Raw genomic sequence first — 6,000 nt, forward strand, 5'->3', positions numbered from 1 at the left:
ACAGGAGAAGGAAAGAAAGAGCCGAGCCAAGGGCTGGGCGTGCTCCGCTCGTTCCCTGCCTCCGGCCGTGCACCTGCCTCCCCCTCCCCGGTCCTGGCACTTGCCCAAGCCCCTGCCATGCCCGGGGCGCTGTGCTCCAGGGGGGTCCCCGCTGCAGGGTCGGAGAGGTACAGGGGCTGCAGGGTTTAGAGGTCACGGCTCCGTAGCAGTGCTTCTCTGTCATTGCTCCGTGTTCAGGGGACAGAGGGGAGCCTGTGCCTGCTCTCTCCTGCTCTAGGGTGTCCGGCTCTGCAGCGTCCAGACCTGCTGGAGAGAGGCGCAGGGCTCAGGCACCTTGGCATGGGGCAAGGAGGGGTGCAGGGGGCCGGGAGCACCCAGGGGATCGGTTCAGGTTGCAACACCGATTTGGCTGGAGCAGAGTAGAGCAGGGCTCCCGGTGGAGGGGCGGCGAGGCTGGGGTGCAGGGATCGAAAATACCTTCTCGGGGCCCTGCAGGGGGGACAGAGGTCCCTGCTAGGATGCCTGGCAGCTGGGCCATGGCCAGGACCCCTCCTTGTGAGGAGGGTCCCCCCAGCTGTCCCTGCACTTGCTGGAGGTCCGGGCACGATGCCACCGCGCTCCCAGCTGTGCCTGTGGCAGCTGCCAGCAGCAGGAGAGGATGAGCCCCACTTGTGAGCCCCTTCCCCTCATCAGCCTCTCGGTGCTCATTTGGCACAGGGCAGACAGGACTCTGCTGTAAACCAGGCTGTGCTGGTGCTAACCAGGGCCACCACAGCCCACCCTGAGGGCACAGGAGCCTGGGGTGTGTGTGCACCCCTGCCTGCCTGCCCTGCAGGCAGCCCTGCCTGGAGACCCACTGCCGGCCAGGGGCTGTGCAGTGCACCGGCTGTGCTGGCACCGAGCCCGGCCGCGGGGCTGCTGCTGCATCATGCCTTTGAGCTGCCTTCCTGGTGCTGAGCTCACCGCAGCCAGGCAGCTGCCCCACATTTCGGGGAAACAGAGCAGCCAGAAGAGACCAGCTATAGGGCTGCCTCAGCCCTCATAGCTGCTGTGTCCTTGCAGCTTTTAGCTGGAAGCAGAGGGAGGGAGGGAGCAACCCCGGTGCCAGGTGTCAGGGTGCTTGAGGAGCTCTCTGGAGCCCAACATGCTTGGGGGGGATCAGGACCCTGTGCTCTGGCGTCCAGGCTGTGTGGAGCCTGGGGCCAGGCTAGCAGTGCTGGGGCTGCCTCGCATCGCACCCTGGGCAGGTCACAGCAGACCAGCTGGGAACAGGCTGCGCGTGGCAGAGGAATGGGAAAAATGAGGCAGACAAAGGGCTGGCAGCACAGTGTACAGCCGTGCAGTTGGGAGATGGTGCTGGATACCACCACGGCTCCCTCCACGCCTGCCTCCGCAGGGGGACGTGCAGCTTCCCCAGCCCCAGCATCTTCCCCTGCCTCCCCTAAGCCCTTGCTGCATGGGCACAGCATGCCCTGCTGCTGCCCTGAGGCAGGAAGGGTGTTTCTGGGGTGTGGGTCCTGCTGGCATCACACCAGTGCTCCCAGCACACTCGCAGCTGGCCGGGCAGCTGGGACCATTCCAAGGGTGCCCTCGCCTGTGGACCCCTGGCCGTGCAGCAGCCCCAGCGCCTGGGAGAAGCCAGCCAGCACGGTCCTCCTGGGCACTGCCAGCAGCCTTACCTCGGTCCCTTCAAGATGCCCTTGCCAAGGGCTGGGCAGAAGCCTCAGTGTGGCGGCGGGTGCCTGCAGCCCCGTGCTCGCAGGCCAAGCTGGAACAATAGCTCATTCTGGTGCATCCGCTCCAGGGAAGTCCCCCGTCCCCACTCGGGCTCAGCTCCAGGGCGGTGTGGCTCATTCTTCCTCTGGCCTTCGCCTAGCCTTGGAGGCGCAGGTGATGGTATCTCCCACCACACGCATCCCTGATGGCAGGGAATGACAGCCGGTATCCGCCCTTGCGTACTGCACGGCTGAGGCTTCTGGAGAGAGCCCGCGGGAAGGCTTGGGAGCTGGAGGGTGTCCGTCTCCCGCTGTGTCCCCGGCAGCGAGCACCCTCCCTGCCTTTGTTTGCCCTCCAGACTGGTGGAAGAGTGGGAGCACGAAGGCTGCCTGCCGTGTTTCTGGAGGGCTGTGTGGCTCCCCACAAAGGGAGCTGGGATATCTCTCTCCTCCTGGAGCCTGGCCAGACAGCCCTGGGAAAAGCAAGTCCTCTTCCATGGGAAAGTCCCGCAAGGAGAAATCCCTGCTCGGCCTGGCCAGCCCCACAGTTCCCCTGGGCCCTGATGCTCCAGTGTGTCCCCGATGCTGTGGGGCCAAGCAGGCTGCAGGGCCAGCGGCGCAGGGAGGTGGCATGGGGACTGCGCCCTGTTCGCTGCCTTCTCCCAGGCAGCCCTCGTCTGCCCTCGCCCCTACTCCATGTGCCTTTGCAGCAGCAGGGAGCTTTCCCCAGAGCCCTCCAAAGGGATCCTCCACAGCCCATGGGTGTGAGAGGGGCTCCCCCAAAGTTGGGGCTGGCCTCACCACCTGCCTGGGGCTAATCTCTCATTATGATTTCTTGCAGCCTCTCCTAATGAGCTGTCCTGGGGGAGCCCCAAGCCCTGCAGACAAAGCTGGGACAAACGCTTCACTGCCTGGGGCTGCAGGCAAGCACAGGGGGTGATGCTGGCCCCCATGCTGGCTTCTCCTTCCTTCCTTGGCAGCGGGGAGCACGCCACTCAATGACACTGCAGTGAGCTGGGAAAGCTGGGTGACATGGAGCACAGGGCAGGGGCGTTCCTCCTCCCGGTTCCTCCAGGGAGCCGTGGCGCGAGAGCTGTGGCATTAGCAGGGGTGACAAATGAGCGCGGCCGGGACCCCTGCCTGTCTCATTCTCGGCCTGGCAGCCCATGCCGCGGGGTTGCCGCACGGGCGATGGCGGCAGCTGCTCCTCCTGGGCATCCCGCTGCCAGACCCCCGCCAGCCGGGCGCATAATCTGCCCCATTGTGCAGGCCAGTGCCCGGCCCTGGCCCATCTGGCGCCGAGACAATGGAGCCTTTTTCCGTCCGCTGCTGAGGGGGAGATGAACTCGGAAGTCTTCCGAAGGAAAAGGCCGGTTTATAAATAGCTGTCCCTGGGCTCCCAGCTTCCCCCTGCTGCCCCGTCAGCCCCTGTCTCACCTAGCCCCAGCCCCAAAGCCTGCCCCTCACACCCGGGCAGCAGTGCACCAGAGCTGGGAGAGGAGCCTGCGACTCGTACATGACCGTCCTGGCCCGGCGGCACACGTGCGAGCGAGGGGGCAGTACGTGGCTGTTCGCACGCTGTCCCGGGGCTGCACCTGCTCCGGGCTCTGGGGAGCCTGTACCCCCGGGATGCCGAGTGACCGGCCAGCCCTGGGCAGAGGGCTCCTTCCCCCGCGCCTTGGCAGTGGCCATCGGCTGGCTAAGGTTTCCCCAGGAGCGCTCAGTCCCCCAGCTGTCCTTGTCCATCTGCCCCGCACCGGGGCAGAGTGCGAGGGGAGGGCTGCACGGCTCCATGGCCCTCCCCGCCACCCCTGCGCTGCTCCCTGTGGAGCGTGGCCAAGCCCACATCGCTTGCACACCACAAGCCAGCCCTCGCAGGGGAGCTGGAGCCCTGGGGCTCCTGGGTCCGTCCTCTGACAGTGGCACCATCACCAGGGTGGATGCTGAGGGCTGTGCTTTGGATGGCATGGGGCTGGGTGAACCTTGCCAGCTTGGCTCCTCTTTGGAGCTTTGCAGCCGCTCTGCATCCGCCAAACCCCCGGCCGTCTCCGTGCAGCTGCCCCGGGGAAATCGCACTCCTCCGGCACAGAAATCCAGATGTCACCTTCCTTCCCCCCTTCCACTCATGGCCTTCCTTCCTCCACCCAGCCCCTCGCCCTCCTGCTCCCAGCACCTCCTAAACAAAGGCCCCGTAGCCATGGTTAATAATCCCCGCATAAAGGCCCTGCAGAAGAGGAGAGGAAGGAGAGGGGCGATACAAAGAAGCCACTGGGAGCCCAGCCGAGGAAGGGGAGGGAAGAAGGCGTTTTCCTGAGCTGTAGGGCAGGGGCATCGACGGCTCCCAGAGGTGGACAGAGATGGGGCAGAGGTGCCCCAGGGCAGCTCTGATACCCCGTCCCTTGTGGTCTTCCATCCAGGGAATGGGGAGCCAGAGGTCAGACAGCCCAGGCAGATCCCTGTACTTACCCCAGACTGCAATGCATTGCATGAGCCCTAAAGCACCCCAAAAGGTGGCACGGGGGGCTGGTGGGAAGGTGCCCCGGGGGTTTCTGCCCAGAGGTAGCGAGCCTTAGCACTGCTGTGCCCCAGCGGCGGGGAAGCAGCGGGCTGTTCCCAGGCGGTGTGGGAAAGCACGGCGCTGACCCGCATCCCATCCCTTCCCTGGGGAGCGGGGCCCCTCGCGGCCCTGACGGTGTTGTGTGAAGAGGTGCAGGCCCGGGCGGACGCGGCAGCCGGCTTCCGCCCCGCACGTCTGCCTTTCATCCACCCTGGAGCCATGCAGGAAGCCAGCGCCAGCCGACAGCTCATCCCTCATCGGCACTGGCGGGGGGCTCGCTGGGAGGCAGCCGGCACACAGAGCACCCCAGGCACCCTGCAGACCCCTCCTGAGCCACCTGGGCTGTTCTGGCCCCATTGGCATGGTCAGGGGCTGCAGGGGCTGGGGAGGGCATGGGGCCCCCCATCCCCACCTGGGGCGTGCGGAACAGCGTGTCAGGGCATGCACAGCGGGACAGCAAAGTGCTGCCTGCCAGCACGGCCCGCACTAGGGCCAGCTCCCTCCAGCAGCATCAGCAGGACCCAGCTGAGCCCCAGGGGCCTCACTGGGAGGCCAGGGAAAGGTGGAAGGAGCTGAGGTGCGTGCTGTGATGCAGCCTGTGCTCAGCCCCAGGCCCCACGCCTGGCTGTGCACGCTGGCCATTGCTCCCCTCCGGCTGCAGAGAGCCAGGCTCAGCGGGAGCCAGAGAAGAAAGGCAGATGCGATTACACACTTCCAGATCGTGCCTGCAACCTGCAATGCTCAGATAATGCATGGGTAATCAGCCCTGCCCTGGGCAGGCTGCGCCTACGAGCTGCCCCGCCGTCCCCATGTTTCCAGCAGAGAGGAGCGGCTGTCCGGCAGCACTGCCAGGGGCCAGCAAGCCCCACTCCTCCAGGGGCAGAGACGCCTGCCCGGGCGCAGCCTCTCACCCGAGAGGTGGCAGGAGGGTTGGAGAAGACGAGCGCTGGGAGCTGTGGGGGCCCAGACCCCCAGGTTCACTCGGCTGCCAGAGAGCGAGAGCTGCTCCGTGCCTCGGCTGGGGCTGGACCCGTGCGCCCTGCCCTTCCCACCCTGGCTGTGTGCGTGGGACAGCCACACGGGAGCCTAAGCCACACTGTTTGTTTGCATAGCAGTGAACGGGGGCCGAAACCAAATCCATTAAGCAAGCAAATAAATAAGAAGGCGTGAGATAAGGTGGCAGAGAGGGAAGATGAAGGTGGCCAGCCTGCTGTGCTCCCCACGCAGAGACCCCGAGCCCACCGGGTGCCGCACACAGCGTGGCAGGGCAATTTCACGCCAGCTGTGAGGGCAGCGGGGCCTTGCTTTCAAATCCTGCCCATCTTCCCCAGAACCATTAGTTTGGTAGGGAAAAAAAAACAAGTTTTCTTCAAAGTTAAATGGTTGCAGTAATGGTGGAAGGCTGTTTCAGGGTGGCACGCTCCCTGCCGCAGCGGTTGTCCAGCCTCTTTTCTCCAGGGAGTGGCTTTGCCCTTTCCAACTGCTGGGAATTTTCTGGAGAGGTTTTATTAGCAACATTTTGCTTTATTTTTAACACGGAATAAAAGTTAGCACCAGAACAAAATGCACCAGCAGTGTGTCATCTGGGTTCTCCCACTTGTTTGTTAGACTTGGTGGATGCTTTCCCATGGCAAAGTGGGACCCCTTGGGCCCTTTTCCCTCGCAGGGTGGCATTTGCGGGGCTTAAATCGTCGTATTTTGTGCAGAATGGAACATCCCTTTCCCTCC

Source organism: Nipponia nippon, unplaced genomic scaffold, assembly GCF_047370975.1.
Source record: "Nipponia nippon isolate SJK-2023a ecotype South Korea unplaced genomic scaffold, ASM4737097v1 scaffold_28, whole genome shotgun sequence".
Classification (NCBI taxonomy): Eukaryota; Metazoa; Chordata; class Aves; order Pelecaniformes; family Threskiornithidae; genus Nipponia; species Nipponia nippon.